The sequence below is a fragment of the Saimiri boliviensis genome, chromosome 2, assembly GCF_048565385.1.
Source record: "Saimiri boliviensis isolate mSaiBol1 chromosome 2, mSaiBol1.pri, whole genome shotgun sequence".
NCBI lineage: Eukaryota > Metazoa > Chordata > Mammalia > Primates > Cebidae > Saimiri > Saimiri boliviensis.
Window position 1 is genome coordinate 170,826,236 of NC_133450.1, and position 15,923 is coordinate 170,842,158.

At 36.3% G+C, this 15,923-nt stretch overlaps 1 protein-coding gene across 3 annotated transcripts in view; it reads left to right on the forward strand.

Annotated features, from left to right (window-relative positions):
* Nucleotides 1-15,923, forward strand: part of SH3GL2 (SH3 domain containing GRB2 like 2, endophilin A1) — a 208,807-nt gene that overhangs the window by 71,858 nt on the left and 121,026 nt on the right. The window contains exon 1 of one of the 3 annotated variants that reach the window (XM_074394893.1): nucleotides 1,479-2,898. The exons of the other annotated variants lie outside the window; for them this stretch is intronic. The gene's annotated coding sequence lies outside the window, so the exon portion shown is untranslated. Of the gene's footprint in view, nucleotides 1-1,478; nucleotides 2,899-15,923 lie in introns of those variants that run through there. 3 annotated transcript variants of the gene reach the window in all.

A 15,923-nucleotide genomic window follows, 5' to 3' on the forward strand; every position in this document is an offset into this window, starting at 1 on the left:
ATATCGCTTTACTGTGGTGATTATAACATATTACCCTATGGTTTTCTGTGCTGCTTCCCCTAAATAAATGCACTCCTCGAAGGAAGGGCATTGTCATATTTTTTGTGTGTGTTCAGTGAAGATTTGTTAATTAAATAAATGAATAAGCAGTCGTTGAAAATGTAGCCATAGGTATGAATGCTGCCTGTTGGCTAGACTGTGAGAGTTTTGATTTATTGATAGGAGAACTCTGTCCCTGAGCCAATATGCCTGTCAGTAAGACTAGTCTGAAAGCATAGATTAGGGCTCAGAATGAATAGAATTTAATGATGAAAATTATATCTCTGTCTATCATCTATCTATATAACATTTAGGAATCTTATACAAGAAAATCGATGTTTAGAAAAAATAATAAAAATAAATTTGCAGATAAAATGAGTTTAATTATCACTGACTGTATTAGCCAGTAGCTAGTGTGAAGAAGAAATATCATGCTGGTGGGAATGAGAACACATTATTATGTGACGGAAGTGTAATACCCAACTGCAAAGGTGCCATAGGATGAAAATACATAGAGGAAATGAGGTAATAGTACAAAAAAAATAACCAGCATCTGGTAACATGTAGATATTTTCCATCTAAATTGTTACCTTTAATGACAATGTCATGCTGCTCCAGGAGGATGTGATGGGAGCTGTGCAGTGAGATTAAATAGGTCCCAGAAGAAACCATATAGTTTGGTGTTCTGCAGTTGTTCATAGATCAAATAGGTCTTTGCTTTTCCATGAAAAATTCCTCAGCAGAGAGAGGTGATGAGGAAGAATTAGATCAGTATGAATTTTCCTTTTCCTCTAGAAATGCTTCAGACACCTTAAGGCAGGCTTCCCCAAACTACCACCCGTGGGCCGCATGCGGCCCCCTGAGGCCATTTATCTGGCCCCCTGCCGCACTGCAGGAAGGGGCACCTCTTTCATTGGTGGTCGGTGAGAGGAGCACAGTATGTGGCGACCCTCCAAGGGTCTGAGGGACAGTGAACTGGCCCCCTGTATAAAAAGTTTGGGGACGCCTGCCTTAAGGGCTTCAAGCCAGGGTCCGTAAGTGGAAATCTGTAAGGAAAAAAAGAAAATTCACAATCCAGCAGGTGAGAAGACTGCAATTTCTGCTCAAATAAATACCTAGGTGTTCCATTGTCTTGTCTTTTTGAATTCATTTAGTACTTCCTTTCTCAAATAACAACATAAGGATGGCAAGGAGCACACATGCTGTCTTTTGTCCCTCCCTCTTCCTGTGCCCAACTGGTAAGGAAATTGGATGTTTTACTATGATCACTGGCTCTCCATCCCTGCCCCCTGCTCATATAGCTTGGGAAGTGATAATATGCGCTGAGTCCGTTCTAATAAAATACGCAACATGACTTACTGTTTCACAATATGTTTTATAAGATAGATTTATACACTATTAGAATTTGAGTCTGAATAGTTAATTTTCAAAGTAAATTAAGAATAAATTTTTATTACATTGCATATTATCAATAAGCATTTTTAAAATCCCAAATGTATTATTTAAACATACAATTTAAAAATAAATGTTTTTAAATGGTGGTGGAAGAACCTTTTCTTTATTTTTCACATTTTCTGATGTACTTGCTATTCTCGTCTTCTGGTTTCACCCCCTCTGGCCTTCTAGCCTTATGCATGTTTTTTTGAGCACGTTGGACATGTCCAGTCCCTGTAGTCTGAACCTTTTGCTCTCTGAGGGTTACCATACCCATCCCTGCATGCTTGCCTTCATCTGGAACCAGCCTGATACATTCCAAGAGGAGGTTAGAGGTGGGTCTAGGTCACTTTGCACAGGGATCTGCACTTGGTGATCTGGAAGAAAAGTGTTTTTAAAGCCAACCTGGGCAAATTTTAAGTCAAAATTAGGTTTGTGGAAGTTGGCTCATCTCTTAAATTCTGTATTTTTTAGCCTCCTGAAATCATTTTTGGAGTGAAAGCTAAAAGAGTTAGAAATCGGTCTCTTGGATTGGCTTATATTGACTTTTTATAATTGATTTATCGGTTACTTAAGCAATACTCTAGTTTTTTTATTTTCTATGTAAGTTGTGTTGATGGATCAGTACACAATATTATTTATAATTTCTGTTGGTATTTTTTAATTTTAATTACTTTGGTAGACTGATTTGCACTAAGAAATTTACCTAAGGATAGATAGATTCTGGCATATATTAATATTTTTTAATATGTAATATTCTCCAGAAGATTAATATATCGTAAAATCAATAGTTGCTTTATGAAATTGTAAGCTTGTTAAAAATTTATTTTTTTTGTTTTTACTGGAGGTGAGAATTCCATAGTTGAAAAAATATTCCGTGGCAGTGCTTTGTAGATTGCAAGTAATATGGATAACCTTGCCTATAGTTCCTTGATGAAAATTATCTGTTGCATTTATAATATCACAAATAATAAATTATTAAAGTATATGCCTTTATATGCCTGCGATTGGTATGTTTCATCTTAATTCTGTTTATGCAAAGAAGTTTTGCAAAGAAGAAATAACTGCCAGTGGTAACTGTTAAATTTACATTCAAATCTATTGAGGAACATGTTTTGAATATCTTTTATGCTTATTAAAAAAGGCTTTTCTATGGGATTCTCATTTGTTTAAATTATACATGTGATTACTTGACAAGTTAAAGTATACACAATTTAGGTTAGGAAAATGGGATTAAAAATCCAGAAACACTTAAAAAACATTCTTATGGTGAAATTTTTGTTTTTTTTTTTTTTGAGGCGGAATTTTTTTTGCTCTTGTTACCCAGGCTGGAGTGCAATGACGTGATCTCGGCTCACCGCAACCTCTGCCTCCTGGGTTCAGGCAATTCTCCTGCCTCAGCCTCCTGAGTAGCTGGTATTACAGGTACGCGCCACCATGCCCTGCTAATTTTTTGTATTTTTAGTAGAGACGGGGTTTCACCATGTTGACCAGGATGGTCTCGATCTGTTGACCTCGTGATCCACCCACCTCAGCCTCCCAAAGTGCTGGGATTACAGGCTTGAGCCACTGTGCCCGGCTATGGTGAAGCTTTAAAAAGTAATTTCATTTAATGAATTTCAGAAAAAACGTAATTGGGTGGAATGTAAATGAAATATTCTTGAACAAAAGTGCTCTCTGACACTGTGGACATAAAAATTCCTAAATTCCCCATGAAATACAGCTGTTCCTAGGAACAGTTGTGAAATACTTTTTAGTCACTCGCCTCAAAGAGAAATGTAGCCTGAAAAGCTTATACACACTGAACTACTATTTTAGTTTAACTCTTTTTTGTGCCTACTGGTTAGTTGCCGGGCACTTTATATTGAGTAGTGAATAACAGATACCTGCTTTTCAAGAGCTGCTTCTCTAGTAGGAGAAAGAGATACATGAACAATTTTAATTTACTGTAGTGAATGCTGTTATAGATGTACATGCACATGACCTGTTGTAAAATCTGGAGTATGATAGGCAAGAGAAGAGAGAAGTTTGGGGCAGATTGTCATTTAGGTCTCCCTTCCCTCGACACCATGTAGATATGAGCTCTCTGGTCTTGGCAGTAGTGTGGTTGTACTACAAACATGGGCAGGGTGATGAGGTTGACTTGGATTTTGATATTATTCTCTCAAATTACTTACTCCTTTAAGCAAGTCATTTACCTTTCCAAGTCTGTTTCCTCTCTATAAATAGGGAAAGTAGAAAAAATACCTTGCCTCCCCAGGCAGTTATGAGGACTAGTTGAGATAATGTGCCTGAATGAGCTTTGTAAATAGGGAAAATGTATACAACCTAATCATTAGTATTTGTGGCTCTTACTGTGTGATTTGAGGTTATTTAACCTCCCTATGCTCTGGATTTATTATCTGTAAGAGGGGGATAATAATAGTTGTTCTGACAAATGGTAATTGTGAAGATTAAATGAGTTAAAATATGTAAAGCTCTTAAAACAGTGTCTGGCATACAGTAAATACTGGCTATTATTTTAATATTCTTATAGCAGAAGTGGTTGACCCTACCTCTCTGTTACCTTGGTGGAAGATTTTCACGATACTCATTTTGTGGTGCCCTGAACATTAAGGTTCCGTGTAATTTTGATGACATGATGAAAACTTTATGTGGTTGGACGATTGTAGATGAGCATCTAGAATTGGATTAACTGATCCACTGCAGGTAGGAACTCACTAGGTGAGCAGGTGCTGACCGTTAGCTCACACTGTTTGTTGAATAGTCTGGAAATGCCTCTTTCTGGCATTCAAATCATACACTCTTCTCTAGTTGCAGAAAGTCAGTTTAATGATCGGTGATTAAGATGCTGCCTTTTTGACAGTCGTTAATAAGTTGTTAATTAAAAGCCCCAGTCTGGAGCATCTGCCATTGTCCCTCTTGGGTAGCTACTGTTTCAGATCTGTTTTGTTTAGAGAACTACAGCAAGCTGAGTAGCCATTTCTGGTGTCTGTTTTAGTAGCAAATTATGGTGCTTCTTGTTGGTTTGATATCTTCTAGTGACGTTTTATTTTCCTGCCTCCTTAGAATATCTAGCAAAAAGCTTTATTTCATCTGAATTCCTCTGAGTCATCACATTGTTATGTGTGAAAGAAAATGGATTTATAGTCGCAATTAATGAAAAATAGTAACAGATAATACTGCTTAATAATAAACATGTACTATATGTGCCAGGCACAGTGCTAGGCATTTTAATACAAAAGCTCATTTAAATCATCAAATAACATTGTGAGATATCCCTTAGCAATTTTAAACTTAAACTACATGCTTATTCGAGGGCAACTTGAAGCTGCATTTGCATAGCAGGCGCTTTGCGGTGTATTTATTGGGAGGAGAACTGTTGGAAATGAGAGCGGGCGGTGTGTGCACTGAATCCCCAAGATGTCCCTGGAAATCACCACTGCTTGCTCTACCAGGGTACCAGAAAGTCTGCTCTGAAAAATGAGTCCTTAGGATTAAATCTTTCTATTGTTAGGACCTGCTTGAATTGTAGCTATCCCTGGAGAGGGAACTGATTAAATCATTTAACACTTAAATAGGGATTCAGTTATGAAATTATCTTCTGAGCAAGAAAGTAGCTGAAGGCTCAAGTAACATTTAATGGGAGAAGAAGGTGATGGAAGATTTCTTGCTAGTGGTACTTCCTAGGGAATTAGCTGGAGATAGAACTGGGAAGCCGGGGAGACAGTATAGAGTGCAGAGGAAGAATGGGAAAGGGCAGATGGGAGTGAGCTAAGTGGCCACTAAGGTCCCTTCCTGTATTTACATTGGGATCCCATGTTATGCAGAAAATCCATTTGGCTGTCTTCTCCATCTCAGACAACGCTTTGGTTCCCTTTGGTCTTCGGCTGTGTCTGTGTTCCTGGGAGAATTCAGTTCCATTTGTTGGCTCAGCAGTAGATGGTGCTGCTATAGGATGATGGCTGGCAGAGCCGTTTCTAAGTAGCCTTGTAGGTGTCGGGGCCAGTGTCATAGAATTGTCCTTGGAATGTCAGCCATTGAAGTAAGTGGTGTCTCTCTGTGTGTGTGTGTGTGTGTGTGTGTGTGTGTGTGTGTGTGTGTGTGTGTTTCACACCAATGTATTCTCTTGTATGCCTGGGTTGGAGAGATGTTAATGAATTTGTGGAGGTTAGGAAAATAATTAATCTCTAGACTGTCTCATTTAGGTTCAGGGAGAGAATTCTTCATCCTTGTAACTCAATGTTGTATTTACATCCTCTCTGGAACTGGAGTTAGAAACTGGTGGTATAATAGAAATGTGTTTCCTCTCAGAGTTTACTGATTATTTCATTAGATATGGTTCAGAATTAGTGTTGTTTCATAAAAGTTGAAATTGGTTCACTTTAGAGGCACAAGAATCTTGATGATTTTCAAGCTGAACAAAAAATAATTGGGAAGTTTTGGGAAGTCGGGAAGTATCTTCTAGTTTAAGACTCACTGCTTGAGGGCACTTCATCACCATTAAAATGGGAAGACAAATATTTTAATTTTCATATAACTGGGTTCTTGATAAGACTTTTGTCTAGAATTTACTAATGTCTGAGATTACTTTTCCCAGCCTGTAAACATGGATAATGGTAACTGCCTGTGAGGGTAGTTGTAAGTATAGTGGAAGTATCAAGTAAACAGGCTTGGATTATGACTTCATCACGTGTTGGCTATGTGGACAACTTTATTTTGTCTTCTGAAGTTATGGTTGCCTCATCCATTAAAATCCTGGGCATAAATGTCTGGCATACGTTAAGTGGGTTTGCCATTCACATGTGCTTTCTTTTGCCAGGGCTGTGTTAAATTTGAAATGGTTTCTAACACTTAAGCATCAGATGATTCCACTGTAATAATCTGGATTTCAGAAATTGGAATATCTGGCAACCTTATGCCTGTACCTCTGGCTGCCTGACTCCTCAAGCTGTGTGCCTGTGGATTTCCTTGGGTGGGACGTGTTCTCCAGTTTTCCACAGAACTGCCGGTTTAAATCCAGATGATTTTAGCCCTGAACTAGAAGGTTCTGTCTCAGTGGGCTCTGTTATCTCAGAAAACCACTAACTCCTCCAAGGCTCAGTGTTTTTCTAGAGGCACTAGAGGATTTGGACTTGCTGATTCTCAGCGTTTCTTCCAGTATTGAACTTGTCTGAAGAGTGATACATAACCACTCACAAACTTCCGTGGGGGCGTTTGAAATAAAACTTAGTCTATAAAATAAAATAGTGAAGTACAGATTGTAAGAACAGTTAGATTAATTAGAAAGTGGCTTAAAATTAATGTTCATGCCGGGCACATGGCCCACCCTTGTAATCTTAGCACTTTGGGAGGCCAAGGTGGGCAGATCACTTGAGGTCAGGAGTTCGAGACCAGCCTGGCCAACATGGTGAAACCCAGTCTTTATTAAAAATATAAGGATTAGCTGGGCATGGTGGCAGGCACCTGTAATCCCAGCTATTCAGAAAGCTGAAGCAGGAGAATTGCTTGAACCTGGGAGGTGGAGGTTGCAGTGAGCTGACATTGTGCCACTGCACTCCAGCCTGGGCAACAGAGTGAGACTCCAGCTCAAAAAATAAATAAATAAATAAATAAATTGTTCAGCATTGTTGGCTAGTACCAATCTAGAAAACTGAAGAATTAAATCTTTTAGCCCACTGCTGTTGATATTTCTCTATTGATTTTGATAAAGCTATAAGGGCAGGGATATCAATTTAGGAGCTTTTGTGAAGCTGGATATGATAGTCATATGATGGATGACAGACTCAGATGGCAAGACATCTTGATAGAATGGAGCAGCGAACCAAAGCTGAAAAAAGATATGTATACAATGGTGTAATCTGGCATGAAAAAACCAACTGAACAAGTAAAGATGAAGAAGGAAATATCTTAACACGTGAAAAAGAGCTAGGGTTTTAGATGAAATGTTCAACCTCAAGTGATATACATGGCCATTACTGTGTCACATAAAGAAAATATTAGGATTTCCATTTATGTTTATTTAGATAAGCAACTTTTCAATTTGTATGTGTGTTGAATTACATAGTGGGATGGTACTACATGCATAAAACAAAACATTCACTTGGGGTACAGTTGTAATCTTTTTTTAACTAATAGAGTGTGATCAGAGGTTTGCAGGCTGCTGGATTGGAAGTTCTGTTTGTTGAAAGGTATCATAGTACAGTGGAAACTACAGACTTTAGAATCAGATAGTCCTGAATGTAAACTTTAATGTTATCACATAATACTTATGTAACATAACCTAATGAGCCTTGCTTTCATTGGATATGAAAAAGTGTGTTATAATACTTCTCTCATAGGTATGTTGGATGGTGGTGATGGGATGATTTTACTGCTGTCTTTTGGTTAATAATTTCTGGGTTTTTTTTTGTTTTTGTTTTGTTTTTGTCTTTTACATTTGATTTGTCAGGGCTGGAGAATACACTTGGTACAGTTTTGTTCTTTTAAATTTGTTGGGTTTTAAAAATGACCCTTAACTGTCCAGTAAGAAGTGTATCTTGCTGAATATTCCATGAGTGCTTGGTAAGAATGTGCATTCTTTGTGTTCTGTGAATGTCAATTAGATACTACTGGTTGATGTCTTATTCAGTTCTTCTGTATCTTTACTAATTTTCTATTTAGTAGTTCTATCTGTTGCTGAGAGTGGGATGTTTGGACCCATGATGAGATGATTTTTTACAATTAAGTTTTCAAAATGTACATCTGTGTCTAACCTTGTGTGACCCAGAGTAGTGAGCATAGTGTAGCCTAGTAAAGGGAAGAGTTAATGTTTGCCTGATATTAGGTCTTCAGATAATTGCAGGGCTGCTTGTGGAACATGGTTGGTTGCCCTTATTTTTAAATCATGCCTTAAAATGGAAGGAAGGTGAAGAAGCTGTAGTAAGAGACTGGTCAGCTTCATGCAGTGGAAAATGTTCTCATCCTATGATTTCCCATGAATTCAGTGGCAGAATCTGTCACCATTAGCTCTTCAGGGTTTGCAGAAATACTGTCATGCCTTTGGCCTCCTTATTATTGAACAAGCTTGAATACTAGAGGCTCCAGTGCCTTCTTTATACAATGAGCCGGATTAGGTTAGATTTCTAGTATTTAGTGACTCTTTCAGTCAGGTACAGACTCACGTTTCACCCTCTCTTTTCGCATGTTAGCTTGCAGAATTAACTTGTTTTCACATTTCACAGTAGCACATGTAAAAATCTGTACTTTCAGTTTTTTGATCAGTCCTTTTTTTTTTTTTTTTTTTTTTTTTGGGAGGCAGAGTTTTGCTCTTGTTGCCCAGGCTGGAATATAGTAGCATGATCTTCGCTTACGGCAGCCTCCATCTTCCGGGTTCAAGTGATTCTCCTGCCTCAGCCTCCGGAGTAGCTGGGACTACAGGCGGGCACCACCATACCCAGCTAATTTTTTGTATTTTTAGTAGAGATGGGGTTTCACCTTGTTGGCAAGGCTGGTCTTGAACTCCTGACCTCATGATCCACCCGCCTCAGCCTCCCAAAGTGCTGGGATTACAGGCGTGAGCCAGACCCACCAACCAAGTGCTTTTTAAATAAACCTTTTGTGGGAGATATATTCTAGTAGAGAAGGAAAGATGTTAAGTGACAAAAAATATCTTCAGGCTTTGGGTCTTAACAAAGCAGTCATTCTTGAAAAGTCACATTTTATTTCTCTGTTCTTCATTTTCTAGAGTAAAGCCATCAAGTTCTTTTAAATAAATGTGTCTCTCTTAAATAACATATGGCTGGAAAAATACCCCAGCTGAGAATTGATCTTTTAGTTGTTGATTTTAGTATAAAACAGTTACATTGACTGTGATGATTGTTGGGATTTATATCCTTCAGTTTTTTTTATTAGTTTTTTTTTTTTTTTACTGTTTATTAATGCTTTCCTTTTAATCTGATTTCCTTCTATTTATTAAGATTAAAAATTTTTTTTTATTATTTTCCCTCTATTGGTTTGGCCAATATGCGTTCTGTTAGACTGAAATTTTAACACATATACTCTGATTAATTTTACAAAATATGTATCTGGGTTTTAATAATTTTGTAAATCAAACAACTAGTAATTTATTATCATATTGAAAACGTGACCACTCAGAGTTCTGAAATATGGATTTGTTGTTGTTCTATGACTCTAATCTGTTTCATAGCTACTTGCTAATTGCACTATTATTAATGGTTCTGGAGAATTATCCCTCATAGAGATGTCAAGGCTGATATAAATTTACTGTGGGATAATTTAATCCATGCTTCAGCACTGCAGATTTATTGTTAACAGATCTGTAATTAAAGTGAAGCTGCTGCCAGTTGTTGAACTTGACTTAGAAACTGAGATAAGCCACAGGAAAAAAGCAAAAAATAAACCTCTTTTCAGATTAAACTGAAAAGTACCTGTTGGAATCACATGAATTAAAGACTTGTCACTTCATTTGTCAACTTTCTGTCCTTTTTTCTTTTCTGTTATAGAGAGAGACACTTCTCTAGTCTCCATTTCTTGGTTACTGTCACCACCAGTGGCAGTTTTACGTAAAGTAATACCAAGGGAGAAGAATACTGAAACATAAAAATGTGGTGGTGGTAGTTATATTTTTTAAAAATACATATCCTGTGGAAATAGTTTTCAGTTTTAGCTTTACTGTATCCAATCTCAAAGCTTTAATTCAGTATGCCTAAAATGAAGTTGCTGGCTACTAAAGGAACAGTTGAAATGCTGTGAGGCTCAAATCTCTAATTAAAACATGGAAATTATTTTTCTATGAAATTTTGGGTAAAAATGAATTCCCATGAATAGATGTTAGCAAAGCAGGCTTCCTTTTATTATTTGTCTTACCACATACACAGTATCCAGAAACGTTTTGGTATGAAACAAAATCAAAGCAAGGTGATTGTAATGTGGACATTGGATCAGGCTTCTGGAATGCTCAGTTCGTAGGTTGCTTTGCATTTCTCACTCGGAGATGCATTCACAACTTTATACCTCTTTGCTTTAGTTTTTTGCACTTTAAAAATGAGAGCTATGATGATCTTGAGCTCACATGGTTGTCAGACAGTGAAGAACTTTGAAAAAGGCAAAGTTTTTTATTTAAATACATTACATATTAAAAAATTAATATCAAACTTATGAAAAATTTATTTGACAAAAAAGTGATATTGGCTCTACAAAATGTACTTCTGAATTTTCTATGTGACTATGTATTTCTATAATATATAGAAATATATAGAAATATTTTATAATATAGAAATAGGTAATTGTATAGAATATTCAGAAATATATTTTGGAGGGAGTCAGGGAATATTTTTCAACCACTTGCATGTATAATCTTTCTTTCCTCACCCTGCTTTTTCCCCTTTTTAGTTCACTCAACTGTTCTAGAAGACAGTGATATTTTAGGGGGAGATTTATTCAAACCACAAGGGAATGTTTAAAAAGAGTTGCTTTGTTTGAAAAAATAAATTTATTTGCTTTGATTATATTTTAAAGAAATTGACACTTTTAAAGTAACTTTTAATTTCAAAATGATATCAAACTTACATAAATGTTCTCTGAGTAGCATAAAATACTTCCATGTATACTCTTTACCCTGATTCACCAGTGTTCATCTGTTTGCTTCACTGACTTTATCATTAGTTATTTCTCCGTTGTACACAAGCTGTTTTTCTCTGAACCATTTAAGAGTTATTATAAACTAACCCTTAACTGTTTCAATGCATGTACCCCAAGAATAAGGACATTTTCTTATATATCCTTAGTACAGTGATTAAAAAAGCTTTTAATATCCTGTCCACTGTCTGAACTTAAGTTTTATCAGTTGTCCCAGTAATAACTTTTATAGCACTTCTTTCCTCCACTGGGTCTAGGACCCATCTATATGCATTGTGTTTAATTATTGTGTCTTAAGTTTCTTTTAATCTTTAATCATTTTTCGTCTTTACTTTTTTCTTTCATGACCTTGATGTTTTTGATGAGTACAGGCAAATTATTTTGTGGAATGTATCTTAACAGATTTGTCTGCTATTTCTTCATAATACTATTCAGGTATTTGTTTGCTTATTTATTCATTGACATTTACCGTGTTCTCTTACATTCTTATGCAATGTTGTAAATTATTACTGTCAACATTTACTGATGCTGAAATTGTTACAAATCTGGCCAGTAGGAGCCCCTTCAGCTTAGAGAACAATGTCATCATCATTCTTTATGTTGTACATCACTTGTACTTTTTCTGCTCCTTCCTTGGAATCAGCCAGTACTCTAACACCCCTGATTCTTTTTAGTAGAGAGTGGTGTTTAGTTCTTGGTGCTAGATGTGCTTATTGCTACCAGGATGTCATAACTTTTAGGTCTTCTTGGTGTTCAAAGCAAGGGGAAGAAATACACACACACAAATGAATATTTATCTCTCTGTTCATCTATCCATCAGTTTACTTGTCCGTCTAAACATGAAAAACCATGACTTCATACTGATACCTTCAGTTTCAGTCTAGTACCACAGGGTTCATTGCAGTGTTCTTCCTTTCCAGATTTGTAACTCCACCACCTAAGAAACGAGGCTTTATTATTATTAATATACCTACTTATTTGCTCAATTCTAACAAAAAAAGTATATTTAAAATTTCTACTCTTACAGCACCCTGAAAAAGTAACCTAATGGCTGGAGTTCAGTGTTCACATATGGGTTCTTTGTGTCTTTAGACTGAGGGTATGTAGTGAAAGCACTGCATTCAGAAGTTACCTGGGTTAGTTCATTTCTTCCTCTCTTCTATGTTTCTGCGTTCTTTATTTGAAATACAGTAAGGTTCATATGTTTCTGTTGTGTTCCATTTAGCATTCTTTCACCCATGCTTTTTTATTTTATTTGGATATATGAAACAATATGGTTTCAAAAATGAAAGATGTCCCCAGAAACATTATGACTCTAATTCTTTCAGTTTCTCTGCTCTGTTTATGCAGCTCCCACTCTAGTTCCTGTTACTTGTAGGTAACCAGTGTCATTAGTTTTTGGTTTATCCTTCTTATATTGCTTTTGCAAAAACAAGCAGATTCATGTGTTTTCTTTTCCCACTCTGTCATACACAAAGGTAACATTTGCGTGTGTGTGTGTGTGTATGTGTGTGTGTGTGTTGTGTGTGAAGTTTGCTTTTTTTAAATCAGTTTATAGAGATCATTCTTATTCGTCCTAACAGCCTATTCACCCAGTTTTCTAAATGTTAACATTTCAGTTGTTTCCAGTAGTTTGCCATCAGAAACACTGTAGTGGATAACCTAGTGCACATATATGTTTATAATGTTGGAGATGAATATTTTGGTTAAATTTTTGAAAATAATATTGCTAAGTCAAAAGGTAAATATAAGAACTTTTGTTAGATATTGTCAAATTCCCCTCCATAAAGGCTGTACCATTTTTAATTTGCACAAGCCAGGTTATGAGAGGACCTATTTCTTCACAGCCTTGTAAACAGGATGTGTTGTCAGAAGTTTTAATTTTTTGCTCAGCTGAAACATGAGAAATGGTATTGCAGCACAGATTTTATTTGCTTTTATTATTTGTTAAGTTCAAGAGTTTCCACATGATAAATACAATTTTTAGGTCTTTTTTTGTGAATTGTCTGTGTCTTTTAGCTGTTTTTTAAATGGTGTTTTTTTGACTTTTTTTCTCATGTAAACATTCTTGGTATATTATTAGTGCTACTGGCTTTTTAACTGTGATACATGTTGCAACAAATATTTTTTTTCTAGCTTGTCATTTGTTCTTTTTGAATAGGATGTAATTCACATACCATAACAATAATCCTTTAAACATGTACAGTTCATTGGTATTTAGCATGTTCACGAGGTTGTACAGCATCACCACCATCTAATTCTAGAACATTTTCATCTTCTAAAAAGAAACCCCATACCCATTGGCACCTACTCTCCTCCATTCACAAATCCCCTGACAATCACCAGACTTTCTGTATCTCTGGATTTAATTACTGTTTTTTTTATTTTTTATTTTTTATGCCTGGCTTCTTTCTCTTAGCATAATGTTTTCAATATTCATATACGTTATAGATGCATTAGTACAACATTTGTTTTTATGGCCGAATAATATTGTATTATGTGGATATACAACATTTTGATCAGTTGATAAACATTTAGAATGTTTCCACTTTTTGTCTGTTAAGAATAATGCTAACATGAACCCTTGTGTGCACGTTTTTTTGTGGACAAAAGTTTTCATTTCTTTTGTATATACCTCGGGATGGAACTGTCAAGTCATATGGTAAATTTATGTTTAGACTCTTGAGGCACTGCCAGACTGTTTTCCAATGCAGTTGTATCATTTTAAAATTTTAGCAGTACCTGAGAGTTTCCATTTCTCCACATCTCTATCAATACTTGCCATTGTATTGTCCTTTTGACTATAACCATCTTACTGGCTGTGCATTGGTATCTTATTGTGATTTCATTTGTGTTTCTCTTAAGAGTAAGGACTTTGAGCATCTCTTCATGTGCATATTGGTCATTTGTATGTTTTTGTTAGAGAAATGTCTTCTTTAGATCCTTCGCCCATTTTAAATATTGAGTTCTTTTTATTGTTGAGTTTATATATTCTGAATACTAGTCTCGTGTCAGATAGATGAGCTGCAAATATTTTCTCCCATTCTGTGGGTTGTCTTTTTGTGTTCTTGATGATGATCTTTGAAACACAAAGTTTTCATGAGGTCCAACTTGCCAGGGTTTTTGTTTTTGCTTTGCTTCATGTCTAAGAAGCCACTGCTTAATTGAAGTTTACAAAGACTAATGACTATGTTTCTTCTAAGACCTTTATAGTTTTAGCTCTTACATTTAAGTTTTAAATGTACTGTAAGTTAATTTTGTATAAAGTATATGATAGGTGTCTAGCTTTATTCTTTTTTTATGTGGATAACCAGTGTCCTATCACCAGTTTTTGAAACGACTGTTCTCCACTGAATATTCTTGGTGTACTTGTCTGTCAATAATCAGTTACCCATAAATTTATGGATTTGCCGTTTGTCTTTTGGATTTGCTCGTGGTTTGTTTTTGTTTTTGTTTTTTTTTTTTTTGGCCATGCTCAAGTTTGAATTTTTTTGTAGTGGAATTTATCAACATTTTCCTTATCTTAATTTTGAGTCAGAGAAAGTTTTCTTCTGTACTTAAGTTACGGAGGACTTCAGCCATGTTTTCTCTTAGTAATGATGTCGTTTTCAAAATGCCTGTTCTTTTGTCTCAGAACCATTTATTTGATTTTATTACTTTAGAGAGAGGGTCTCATTTTATCACTCAGGCTGTAGTGCAGTGGCATAATGATAGTTCACTGCAACCTCAAAGTCCTGGACTCCAGCTATCCTCCTGCCTCAGCCTCCTGAGGATCCAGGTCTACCGATGCGTACCGCCATGCCCAGGTAGTTGTAAAAATATTTAAGAGATGAGATTTGGCTATGTTGTCTATGCTAGTCTCAAACTCCTGGGTTCAAGCAGTACCCCTGCCTTGGCATCCCAAAGGACAGTGATTATAGGGGTGAATCACCATGCCTGGCCAGAATCATTTATTAAAAGTAAATTTTGCTTAATGATTTCAGGTGCCACCTGTAGCATATACTAAATTTGCATATGTATATTTGTCCATTTTTGGACTTTCAAGTCTGTTTCTCTCTCTGTTTATGTAATACTGTGATTTTTTTTTTTTTTTTTTTTGAGATGGAGTTTCGCTCTTGTTACCCAGGCTGGAGTGCAGTGGCACAATCTTGGCTCACTGCAACCTCTGCCTCCTGGGTTCAGGCAATTCTCCTGCCTCAGCCTCCTGAGTAGCTGGGATTACAGGCACGCGCCACCATGCCCAGCTAATTTTTTTTATTTTTAGTAGAGACAGGGTTTCACCATGTTGACCAGGATGGTCTCGATTTCTTGACCTCGTGATCCACCCACCTCGGCCTCCCAAAGTGCTGGAATTACAGGTGTGAGCCACCGCACCCGGCAGTACTGTGATTTTTAATTAAAAATTTTATTTTGTGCTAGTTTTAGATTCATACACAGTTGTAAGAAATAACACAGAGATTTTCTGTAACCTTTTCCAGTTTTCCCCAGTGATGACACCTTGAAAAACTGTAGTACAGTATCAAAACCAGGATATTGACATTGATAATAGTCTACAGATTTTTTGCAGTTTACTTTTGAACTCATCTGTGTATATATGTGTGTATTTACTTCTGTGCCATTCTGTCACATATATAGGTTCAAGTATTCACCACCACAGTCAAAATATAGAGTAGTTTCATGACTGTAAGGATCACTCATGTTGCCCTTTTATAACCATACCCATTTCCTCTTTCATCCTCCCTAGTCTCTGGCAACCACTAACCCATTCTCCATTTATATAATTTTGTCATTTTAATGGCATTACAAAAGCA